Below are 13,582 nucleotides of genomic sequence, written 5' to 3'. Positions count from 1 at the left end.
GTTGTTTAAAAAATTAACGTTAGAACCACCAATGTTGAAACAAGGACTAAAGAAATTAAGAGGAGTTTGGAAAATTAATGCTGAAACTATCTACAAAGAACAGGAAAGAATATTCAAAATTTGGAAAATATCTTTATGGGTACAGAGATGACTTAACATGTTATAATTCTATTGTAAAAGTAAATTTGTTTTGTTTAAGATAGTCATATAGAAACAAAGTCAACATAATCTCCAACAAATGAAACAAAATATGTATCTCTCTATATAAAACTGGGTATAAAAGATGTAACTGAATATTTTATATATATATTTATATTTATATTCATGTGAACTCTGACATGGGATGAGTAACTTTGTACAGGATAAAATTTCTATCTTAAATCAACCTAGGAAATTCAGTTTTTAAAATAATATATCTGGATATTCAGTTAAAAATTGAATTATTTTATCAAACCAAATTTTGTTACTGATTTCATTTAGTGATATATATGAAATTTAGATATAAAAACTTACATATGAAATTCAATATAAATATTTAAAACTTAACTTAAAAACAGATTTAAATTATATTAAATTTATATATAAATTTATATAAAAAGATTAAAATTATGAACAATAAAATAAATGCATATGCAGATAAAAACTAATATTATTGATAAATAATATTTCAACATCTATTAAAAAAGTAGAATAGGGCGGTGGTGGTGCACGCCTTTAATCCCAGCACTTGGGAGGCAGAGCCAGGCGGATCTCTGTGAGTTCGAGGCCAGCCTGGGCTACCAAGTGAGTTCCAGGAAAAGGCGCAAAGCTACACAGAGAAACCCTGTCTCGAAAAACCCAAAAAAAAAAAAGTAGAATACAAACAGCACATTAAATAGAATTACAAATTGTTATAAATACATGGAAAATATATTAGACTCATTGTTATTCAGAGAAATATACATTGTGGCAATTGAATTTGGCCTTTGTTCTTTCTTTTAATCTATTAGAACACAAACAATTAAAAACAACTAATCAATTATATCTAATTTGTAACTTTGTAGAAAACAGGCCATAAACTCAGAGACACACTTGTAATAAAGGAAACAAAATATAATAAATTCAGATCCATTCACGTTATGGGATATTATGCCATGAAAAGAATAGGTGGGATAAGTTTGTAGGGCCTGTATGGTGGTTTGCATGATAGGCCACGCCCCCATTCTCCGGTATTTGAATGCTCTTTCTGCAGTTAGTGGTATTGTTTGGGGCAGTTCGGGAGGCATGCCCTTGCCAGAGGAAGTATGTCAGTTTGGGTACGTTTTGAGAGCTTAAGCTATGTGCCATTCTCAACTCACTCTCTCTGCTTCCTGCTTGTGGTTTAACATATAAGCTCTCAACTTGTTGCTATAGCTACCATGCCTGCCTGCTGCCATGCTTCCCTTCCGTGATGGTGATGGACTCTTATCCTCCAGGAACAGAAGCCTAAATAAACTTGTCCTTCTGTAAGTTTCCTTGGTCACTGTGCATTATCACAGCGACAGAAAAGCAACTAATAGAGTCTGAAATGAGATTTCCATGATCTCAAGTTAAAAGACACACATATACAAACAACATACACATGTTCATACAGGAAGCCCTCTATAGATTTTAACTAACTTCAGACAACCAAAGTTCTAAAAATATATTTCTGTGAAAACTCAGCCGCCATTCATTGTTACATCTCTGGAAGTGCATTTATATTTTCTTTGTTTCCGTACCTAGACTTCCTTTTCTTCTCTGGATGAAAGTCTATTGCTTCTATTACTCTGCCCTTCTCATTTCCTCATGACTCCTATCACTGAAACAGAGTTGCCACAATTAGGTATTCTTAACATATCATTTTAAGAATCTCATAAACTCAAAGAGTACACATGCGTTTTTAAGTGTGGGATCTATCTCACATGGCTAACATTGGCCTCTTTCTCTTTCATTAGTCTATCACACGGGAAACACTCGATACTGAACCGTCATAACCACATCACATCTGTAATAAGACAAGATGATTTTAGTGAAGCTGAGTTTAAATGGCTTGCCCAAAGTCAGGAACTTATTAAATGTGGGAACCTCACTTACTTTAAATGTCTCCAGGGCAACACCAGAATCCTGTGTTTTTGTCTTGGTTTGAGAAAATTCCATTCTGTCTATGTTTTAGGGTTAGTTTAGGGTTAGTTAAGAGGGCTTTGAGATGATTCTATTACATGACCTTCAGTTATGGCTACATCCTGGCTGTTGACTTCTTTTCGCAGTGACCTTTGGTTGTTACAGTCTGCCACAGTGTGTCATGCTCTGGTCTACTATGTATGTGGAAGACTCCAATTGGTATGGAACATTGTCTTGCTCTATAAACTTAAACTTGGGTTTCCAGATAGATGTGTATATAGTAATCACAGGTTGCTATTATTATTTTAGTTCTTATTTATAGCCAACTGTCTTGCTTTTTTAGAAAAAAAAGCACCCAGCTCAGCAAGAGTGAGTATTTATTTAGAAATTATGGATTTTCATAAAAAGTTTTTACCTAGCTCTCTTTTCTCCATGGCATGTATTTGAGTTTATACTCTTATAGAATCATATTTACATTATATTTAAACATACAAGAGAACTAAAGATGCTCTTTTGAAAAGCACAGAATTTGAATACATAAATGAATTTATGTTCTTTGTTTCTGAATTAGCTGAAAACAGGTACATACTTACATTCCTCTCAAATTCTCATAGTTTGTATGTGTAGTACATTTGTAGCTAATATGTCAACACACTCTCCACTGTGGCACTGTTCTTTTCCCTGCAATACTAAAATGTAACGTACTATACAAGTTATTAAGTCCACGAGCAACTTTTTTGAGGCAGAGTATTAGGTTGACCATATTTTTAAGATCAAGAGGGGAGAGTAAATGTGGAGTAGAGCTTCCTTGTTATACTTTGGCAGTTGTAAAGAATGTTTTATTTCATTATATGGTTTGTAGATCCACAGAGAAAACAAAACTAAGAAGTTATTTTTGATAGCTAAAAATCTACCATTTGAATGCAGGTAGAATGTGTTGATTTTATCGTAAGATTAAAGAATTTGATCTATTCTTTGAGAGCTCAGGGGGTGACTAATAAGTATTTTACAACCTGCTACAAATTACCATGTTAAACATCAGCAGGAGACCTTTTGTATCAAGGACTGAGTGTAGCTAAGAAAATGACTGTAACCCAATACAGTTTTGTGACTACAATTGGCAACCTATTTTTACACTTGTCAATCTTCTAGTAGAAATTGCTTGGAAGAAGTGGACTAATGGAGATGTTCTGTTGTTTTCTCAGGTTCAACGCAAGGACCATTAAATAGGAAGTATTTAATACCTTGTGGGTTTCATTTAATTATTTCTATTAACTATAACCCGTAAGCAGAATTAATAAAATAACCTTTAAAGAATTGAGCTTATAAGCATAAAAATCAATGCTATGACTGTTTGTGTTCCCAGCCTGTATAGAAGGGACTCTCTCAACTCAGAGTTGTGTTCTGTCTGAAGATGGGGAGTTTTCCTTTTCCTTTAGTCAGTTTTAATTATCTTTTAAGCAAAAAACACAATTTAAGAAAGTAGAGAAAGGAGAAAAACCAGTATCTTTTCCAATCAAAATAGCTTAAATTCAAGATTTAGCATAAATTTCTCAGTTACGCCAGGGTGCAATTGCGAGTTCCTTTGCCAGGGTCAGTGGGGAAGCAAAGTGAGGTGGTGTGAAAGGTGTCAGATTCTGGGTTTCTGGGTCATGTTTTGGCTTCCTCTGTGAGGGTCCATTTTAGAAGATTATTAGGCATTCTTTGCTCTACAAAATCAAACATTCTCAGAGGGCAGATACAGGAGTGAGGAGCCTGGTGGAGAAATTGGCTGAGGCAAATCCAGGCTTTGTATGTAGAGGGATTCAGGATGCCCTCTTGTCCTAATTTTCCTCCATCTGTGGCTGGAGAATTTCTTTCCAGCTCCCACCAAGTCCTGGCAGTCCGACAGCCCACTTATAAAATAAACACACAGACGCTTATATGATTTACAAACTGTATGGCCGTGGCAGGCTTCTTGCTAACTGTTCTTATATCTTAAATTAACACATTTCTATAAATCTATACCTTGCCACGTGGCTTGTGGCTTACTGGCATCTTCACATGCTGCTTGTCATGGTGGCGGCTGGCAGTGTCTCTCCGCCTCAGCCTTCCACTTCCCAGAATTCTCTTCTCTGCTTGTCCCGCCTATACTTCCTGCCTGGCCACTGGCCAATCAGTGTTTTATTTATTGACCAATCAGAGCAATTTGACATACAGACCATCCCACAGTACTCCCTCCTTACCTAATGTTCACTTTCCAGAAGCATTCTGCTTTTGGCTACTGGAGAAGTCAGGCGGCCCATTGTGGACATTCATGGGCTGGAATGGGGCAGTAGGGGCCATGCCAAGGCTTGTTTCATATTTCTATTTATGTTTACCTAAATACATGAAGCTGATTCTTTACATTAGATATTGTGACACCAAATTACACATGTTAAAATCAATGCTTATAGAGATACAGGTTTGGGGAGAAGGGGAGAAGTTTTCAACAAGTTAGTTGATTCTCCTCACTTTAATCCAGTTGTTAATTTATTAATTAGATGTCTATAGAGTGCTAACTGTGGACCAGTCCATGATTTAGGATCTGAAGATAGAGCAGTGTGGCTATGTAGGGAATATTTATATTGTCCCATTGAGTCCTACATTTCACTTGATGAAATTTAGCATATTTCACTTAGGCATTCTTTGTATCAAAGAATATTTTTACTCACTCTTGATCAAGTGACTAAGAAAAATTGAACTAAGTGAGGAAACTTATGTTGATAATAAAAGCTGGGATTTTTTTCAGAAACCCATTTATGGGATGTATATATCTCATTCAAGTAGAAAATGGAACAAATGCAAAATAGAACTACGGGTCTATGAAGCTATCCATTACTAATATGCAAATCTCTGTTCACATCAGTGTGCTTGACTCCCCTTCCCAGATGTTTACGCCTTACTGATATTATTATATATAGGATCACAATATTGTTCTTTTAATATTATTGACTATCATCCTATCCTCTAATCCCTTCCAATATTTTAGGAATGCAGAGTTTATTTATTATTTTACTCTTGAGCAAATTAAGTAGTGAATGTGAGAAATAAGCTTCAAATGCAGTGAGCCTGATGAACTTTTTGGAAAGGTGATGTTGTTCCCATAGATGACATTTATCTTTTCTCATCTATTTGTGTAAGACTGGAAACCAGGTATATTTCCCCATGCTGTCTTTAATTTTTAAAGACTTTTAAAATTTTTAAAGCATTTTAAAGACTTGAGTTAGTCTCTGGAGATGTTCAATAGCTTCCCAGACTTACTCAAATAATACCAAAAACAGTTTTGCAAATGTGTTCGTTGTAAACATATGAATCTGTATGGAAAACTAGGTGACTATTTAGGAGTTATTATTTTGGCTCCTCTGGGTGCCTTTAATTATAGTTCTGGCTCCTATTTGACTAATTGTAAATACAGAATACAATTGGCTCAATTTATTACATCTTATTCTGCTTCAGAATGTCTGTGTAATCTAAAAATTGTCGCAAGTTCACTGATGAACCCATGACCTTTACTCTTTTCTACTTGTGGGTCATGGAAGTGGGAGGTCATCCTTGAATGTGGGCATGCATGTCTAAGGTCATTCTTTAGCATGGCAAACTCAGGAAGGGCCTGAAACATAGTAGTCATTATAACAGTTTTGTATATAAGATTTTGTGTAGATTTAAACAAATAGGAAATACTTCACACTTTAGAGAAAAACATGGATCAGTTAAATATCATCACACTGTCTTGTGCTGTAAGTGTAAGGACAATTGAAATTTATAGTTTTTGTTTCTAAAGAAAAGTTGCTTTTTATGATATTTTAATGTGTATGCTTTAATTTCAGGCTGGTGGCACTAAGACCCAGTACTGTGTCACAGAAATTTTGAAAGCTGTACCATATACCTGCCTGTCTAAAGCCTTGGATTTTGAGGGCAGGTATATGGTAGATAATCTAGGACTGACTTACTTAAAGTGTAAATTTAGTGATGTATTTTCAGAAATGTTCATTAAGCTGTAAATTTCTTTGGAGGATAATTTGATTTTTGGGAAAGGTTGTATTCATTAAGTAACTTCTTGGCAGTGAATTGTAGTTTTATACAGTATTTACTATTTTATCCTCATTTGTGATTTAATAGAGTACATTTGCTAACCCGATCATTGCATTTTGTTTAAAACATTTGCAGGCATAGAACATGTGGGACAATGTGTAAATATGAGTGTGTGTGTGTGTGTGTGTGTGTGTGTGTGTGTGTGTGAGTGAACCCAGTATGCATACACATATACTTCTGCCCATACAAGTATTCAGAAACCACCAGAAGAAGAAAAAAGAAATTAAACATCCTCTGTGGTTTTAAAAAGAAGTTAATGTTCTTATATTCTGTAACCTCAACATATCCCCTGGTGTTTTGGTTATACACCTTGGGACAACACTTTGGCCCCCTTCACGTCTCCTTGGGCTATTTATTTTATCAGTGTCACATGATGTGGATGGATTTCCTTATAATCACAAACAAGTTTAAAATTGTATGAGCTGCTGAAAAGTTGTTAGAAAGCTCTACTGCCTGTTTTTCCTTCTACTCAAAACGGAATTAAGTCAGTAAATTCTATGCTGCTGATATGAGTGGGGTGACATTTTAAAACTGCACGTGTACACAATGTGTGTGACCATGTACATATATTTGCCATCAGGTTATTGAATAACCAAAGTGACAGCTTAATGTTACTGCTTGAGAGACAGAAATGTAAAATGTAAAATATTGCACTAATTCATAGAGAGTTGAAAAAGTTTAGCTCATTTTTATGATGTCAGTAAAAGCACATAAAACAAGAAAGGGCTTGTTTAAACGGCTTGCAGCATTTAGTTGGCTAGCTAACTTAATGAAATAAAATCATTCCTTTTTACATAAAGACATGGTTTGTCTACATGTAGTAATAGTCATATTAATCACTATTTACAAACTGATTATCCCTTTAACTGACTGAAAAAAAAAAAGGACAGCTCGTGACATTTGCTTTAGCAACAAATTTGAATCAATCATTGGGTGGTAATTTGATCAAAGTAATGGCCAAATAATGTGAGCAGAAAATGCTAAGCTCACTAAACATGATAATTAGTTGGATGTGAAATTTCATTTTTTAAATCTTTATTTATATTTTGAGATTATATTGTAATTATATCATTTCTCCATCCCTTTCTTCCCTATAAACTCTCCCATGTACTCCACCTCTTGCTCTCTTAAACATTCTTGGATTCTTTTTTCTTTAATTGTTGTTACATGCACACACACACACACACACACACACACACACACACACTGCACACACGCACTCCTAAATATTTCTCAACTCAAATCTCCGGATGCCTTGATTCATTACAACTCTCACGTTTTTCATAAATCATCCAACATTTGCTTCTGTCTCTGAATAACCTTTGTGTGGAACTGTGACCTCCAGACCTCTGCTGGCACATTTAGCATAGTCTAACGCTGACATGGCCTTGACAAAAACTTTATCCTTCGTTACTGAGAGCTCTACAGAGTCATCCCTCAGCAGCTTCATGACTGTCTTTGCGTTGTGTCCCTATGTGGATAAATGAGCACCTCCCTTGTTTCTGTGAGCATACTTCCATGTTGTCACCCCTGTTCCAGGAAAGAAGTCATGCTTCCAGTTGAGCCATGACCAGGCTCTGTATCTGCTCGTCTGCATGGAGCTCTTTATATAACAAGTTCTGGACTGCGTTATCACAGTGCCTTAGCTGTCACATGTCACTTATTCTTGTTTCCTAGAACTGTCTTGATATCAACTATTTTCCCAAAAATCAGTAATTCCTCTCACTATTATCTGCTAATGTGAGGTTGAGCTATATTGTAGCTACAAGTTATCTTCAGGATTGCAGTGGCCATTTACAATTTTTTTTTCCCTATGCATGTCTAATGTAGGCTGGTAACGGTGGTTGGAGATGCAGGTACATACTGTCCGATGACACGCGCGTGTTGGGAAATGGATCACTGTGGCAGGGGAGGAAACTCACACAGCCTATACCTACTGTCACATGCCTCAAACCAGAGATGCCACTCCTCATCCCTCTACAGAGTATGTTGTCTGGAATAGTCATGTATTTCCTGGTAACTCTAGGAGAACTGGGGCGTGTGGAGAATTCCATGGATATAGGATATCCATTTACCCTACAGATCATGTTTCACCTGGGTGTGTGATTTTTTTCCATCTTTATTCTATTCAGAAAAGTGTTTCCTTGGTAAAAGTTTATTTCTATTTTAATCTCTATTAACAACTATGAACAGAGCCTGTGCTTTGTCTTCAGACATTTTCATTAGTTTATTTAAACACCGGTTATCTAAGAATTCAGTTTATATTTATAGATTTGTATGCTTTGCTTCTGAGTTCTGTATTTAGATTCTGGGAATCCTAAAAACAGGAATTTTGAATAATCACCTATGTATGCTAAAAGTGTGAGCAAGCTAGTTTTGAATGCCTCAATCCTCAGGGTCCTTTTTGTTGAGACAAATGTGCTACTTAGTTTTGCAGCTCAGTTAAAGACATTTTCATTATTGCAAGCTTTTAGCTTGACAGTTTGCACCAGCCCTTGCACCATGCAGACTTACAGGTTAAATAGTTCCTAATGGGAGGTGCCAAGTCTTGATGTTTGTGAGTGTGGCAGTGATGGATTCAACACTGGAAAGGCTCATTACAGCGAAGCCTTGGCCTTCAATCAGCTGTCAGCTCTCTAGCCTGTATGGCAAAATCCAAAATATCATCTGGGGTTGGCTGGATTTCTGATAGGTTGAACTGCCCCAACATTGGAGCCAAGGAACTTGGTTTTCACATAGTGATAGAAAATATTAATAATCCCTTATGAATGCTGTGTGTAATAATCTACAACATTTAGAGATAGGCTCATTTCCTGAAAAGATGTGGTCAGTTGTGTTGGATTAGAATCACTCAGAATCTTTTAATGGCAGCAGTGACCATGAGGTTGAATGTCTTCATTATCATATGCCATTGATACTTTGAAAATGCTCAACTCATTAAAGGACACATGTAGGAACTCAATATGAATATTTATTAGAAATAAGGGAACAGAATGCCGAACCATTGCATTTCATCACTTATTCATTTCACCACATCCCCTTTCTTTCAAGAAATAAAAGTAGGGGCTTGAGAGATGGCTCAGAAGTTAAGAGCACTGGCTGCTCTTCCACAGGTCCTGAGTTCAATTCTCAGCAACCATATGGTGCCTCACAACCATCTATAATGAGATCTGGTACCTTTTTCTGGCATGCAGGCATACATGGAGGAAGAATGTTGTATACATAATAAATAAATAAGTAAATAAATAAATCTTAAAAAAAATACACAGAGAAATCCTGTCTCAAAAAACCTAAATAAATAAATAAATAAAAGTAATTTCACAATTTCCCCCCCAAACAGTTTGTATATTATTGCTGTGACAGGCATTCTAAGAATGTGTATGTGTCATCCATCTGACCATTATATAAACCTATTTTTTTCTTTGTGCTGTGTTATCATGGCTTGAGTATCTGAAGTTTTACCAACATTGGGTTCAAATAATTCTGTTTCTTCCCATTAGGCTACTAATCAAATAAAGGTGATATTTTCATATCTTTGATATGTAATTTTATTTTTCTCCATTTTGCTTATTTCATGTTTAATTCCTATTACGAATGACATTGGGATTGATTACACAAAAGCATACAGAGGAACTTCATTCAACAGGCTTCAAAGTTGGTTAGCTTACACAAAATACAAAACCAGTGCTTCCAATATTTATTGGAATTGTTATTTCTAAATAACAAAGAGATGCCTCAGCATAGTAAGTAGTGAATCAGTCTCATAAATAATAAAACATTGAAACTTCAAATGAAGAGCAGTGAAGAGATCAAGTGAAAGGATTTATGTCGAGACCGAGGAAGACTGTTAAGTCTCATGGTCAGTATTCAATTACTTTACCATAGCCTATTACAGTGGGACATGCTGCATTATCTAAAATTCAAATTCTAACCTTTGACCAAGATCCTTTATTTCATAATATATATGCCAAGCAGTAAACTCTGAAGTTGTTACATCTAAATTTATAATTTTTTTACCTCTTCCATCACACGGATCCAATGTGACCAAAGAGAAGATAAATTGATCTAATAAGCCCTTTTACATATATATTTGCTCAAAACATTACGCCCAAAGTAGCGCTTAAACAAATGAAGAACCAGGGAACCGACTTATGATTTATGATTGCCCACTGCTGCTTGATGAGCATAAAAAGCGTTTCTCTGAGGTTCCCGTGAATTAAAGTCTGAGGAGAATCTAAGGTGCAGCATGGGAATGCTCGTTGTGCAAATGTGAGGACCTGGGTTTGAGTCCCCAGACCCCCTTTACAGCTGGGCACCACAGTGCACAGCTGAGATGCGATGCCCTTAGGAGAACACAGCAAGCTCACCAGTTAGCACACAGAAGAGTGAACAGCAACGAGACTTTGTCACAAGTAGGAGGGGGCTGACACAGAGACTATCCTCTGACCCCCATGTTCTTGTGCTCACATGCATATGCATACATGCATACACATCTGTACGTACATATATATGTGTATATGTATAGGACATATAAAATCTTGAGTAGAATTTATTATTATTTCACTACATGAATATAATTGTGTCCAGACATTTACCCTGTGCATGAGATAAAGGTCATCATGATTCGATTGGATTAGTTATATCAGAAACATGGGCCATGTAATCTATAGAATGTAATGTAATCACAACTTCATTCTTATTTACTTGGTGAGTACTTCATGAATCTATCATCATGCTATTCAATGACCTTTTATTTTATGACAGTGACTGAAAATATACATGGTTGAGGAACAAGATATTATTTCTTCAAAGAAGTATGTGAGATTGATAATACCACTTTTGAGAAAATGACCTTTTAATGAAATGGCTGTGATTTGTTGTTATTTACTTTAATTTTTGCTTTTGAAGAGGGAAAGTTTTGCTACTATTTTTCCCTCTTTGGAAGTGCATTAGTTACTATGGCAACAGTTTCATTTACAGAAATAGAAATTTCAAAGACTCCTATGTATAATATAAATTTAATTTGAGCATCAGATTGGAATTCATACACCTGTACTTAGAAATAAAGAAAACCACATGGAACTTATTTATTTATATGAGACTGGAGCAATGGCCTATATAATCATGAAATATATATATATATATATATATATATATATATATATATATATGACCCTGACTCTAAATCAAGGATCAAGGATCTAATTGGATCTGTACAAGAGAGCTTAATTTTAAATGCTTTTAAACAAATTACTCTAAATTTAAACTTCTTGAGTCCACTGTAAATTTTTTTCAGACTGGCAGATTTCATTATTTCCTTCTGCTCTAAATAAAACATGCTCAATTTTGTCTATCTTCATACATGTTTTTAAATCACAAACCAGGCTAGAATTACAATTTTCTGCCACTGGCAAGCTTCCCTTGGCTAGTAGAGCTGGATCCAATTTGTTCTTTATGTCTTAATTATGTATTCTACTTGGCTAGTGTTCTGCCATTCATTAGAGACCTAAAGAGTGAAGAGCCTAGCTCACAATGTCCATGAAATCAGTCTGGAAAGGACCTTTTCTTTATTTGGTTGCTTTTCTAGATATGGTTCATGACTGAAAGAGTTGAAAAATTTGGGATGTCTGGAGGTTTCAGTACTCCATGAATTCTCTCCGATGCATCTGTGAAACCTTCATGTCTTCATCCTCTCCCAAATGACAGATGGAGGGTAAAATGATGGATGACAGTCATGTTGCATCACGCGACTTAGCTCAAGAGTCAAGTAGACCAAAACGTTGAAACTGGTTGTAATTTCGTGCCTGATCGTAGCCCTCCCCAGCCATGGGAAAGCAGTGGAGATGACTGGTTTCCTAGGAGGAGGAGCTATTACCCAGTAGAGAATGGAGAAACACAGCCTTAAGAACACCTTGTTCTTCTTCCCAGTTCCATAATCAAGAATATGTCATCATATCTATCAGGGTAGAGCTAATGAATAACTGAAGGGAAATACCAGTAGTTATGTTCCTTCTAACACAGTGGTTCTCAACCTTCCTAACATTGTGACCCTTTAATTAAATACAGTTCCTCATGGTGTGGTGACTCCCAAACATAAAATTATTTCATTGCTACTTTATAACTGTAATTTTGCTATTGTTATGAATTGTAATGTAAATATCTGATATGCAGGATGTCTGATAAGTAATCCCTGTGAAAGGATCAAGACCCACAGGCTGAGAAACAATGTTTATCCAGCCATTGTGTTTATTCTGAAAATACTCATTTTTCTTTTTAATTTGTTCCTTGAGAATTTCATACAATATATTTTGATCATAGTCATACCCCTCTACCAACCCCTAGATCCAGCCTACTCCCCAACCAAAACTGTGCAAAACTCAGCCCTAAGTAGGGTATATATTTTGCAACCCTGTTCCCAGGACTTAGGGACCATTGTGGCAGCAGAATCAGGACAACTTTAAGAGCCAGAGACAGTGAGTGATTACAAGAAAACAGTTCTCCAGATACAAGAGGGCAGCTCCACATATGAGCTCACCATCAGTGTTGCAAGATACACGGACCTCTGCAAGCTCAAGCCGGACGAAACATTCAGCTTGTTTGCATCTCCCTGTACAATCGTGGAAGGACATTGCCATCTTCCAGGACTCTGCTTTCTCAGTCTTGCCTGTCATCCTTCCATCACTGTCTGACATCCTGTACACTAAGCTGTCCTCCCTCTGCATTTTTATAACTGTTTTGTGCATGACTGATGTGGGATAGCTATGAGAGGACAGATTTTCTTTTCTGTTTTCTCTGACTCTTCCCACGGTGACTTTCCTCTATACCTGCTATTCTAAGGCCTTTCACGGGGCAGTGCTCTGTTTGAGTTTTCTGTTCTTCTAGCTAAACTGACAAGCACTTCTGGAGTCAGTTAAAAATAGTAAATTAAGAAAAAGGTTTGTTTGCATTGAACCTTCAGCATTTGTCAGGATTCCTTATCATCTTCACTGCCTGTTTTAAAATTTTCATCCTGTCCAGGACAGACTTCAAAATGTGTATACTCTTTGCAGAAACAAACCTACAAACAATGCGGGCCCCCCCCCCCCCCCCCCGTCCCCAAACTACTCCTAATTTTTTCATTATCTCAAATGACTTCACTGTCTCAAGCATTTCCTTCTTCACACCTGGCTTTGCCCCACAGTCCAGAGAGCCTGTCTTCTCGAGGCTGCACCATTTCTCCATGCCAGCCCCACCTTGCTCATGCATTGGGCACTCATGTTTCCGTGGTGGTTACATCTTGCCCCTCCCTAGGAGGAAATTTCCTTTCAGTCTTTTTCTGCCGTTACATGCATTTTCTAATGTTAATTTT

The 13,582-nt window shown here is 36.4% G+C and overlaps 1 long non-coding RNA gene across 1 annotated transcript in view; it reads left to right on the top strand.

The window, feature by feature from the left end:
• The first annotated feature begins 2,165 nt into the window (after positions 1–2,165).
• Positions 2,166–13,582, top strand: part of LOC131921892 (uncharacterized) — a 44,065-nt gene continuing 32,648 nt past the window's right edge. The window contains exon 1 of the long non-coding RNA XR_009382135.1: positions 2,166–2,340. This is a non-coding gene — a long non-coding RNA (uncharacterized LOC131921892). The remainder of the gene's footprint in view (positions 2,341–13,582) is intronic.

Source organism: Peromyscus eremicus, chromosome 11, assembly GCF_949786415.1.
Source record: "Peromyscus eremicus chromosome 11, PerEre_H2_v1, whole genome shotgun sequence".
Classification (NCBI taxonomy): domain Eukaryota; kingdom Metazoa; phylum Chordata; class Mammalia; order Rodentia; family Cricetidae; genus Peromyscus; species Peromyscus eremicus.
Note: the sequence above shows the minus strand (reverse complement) of the source record. Positions and strands in the feature narration are given on the sequence as shown.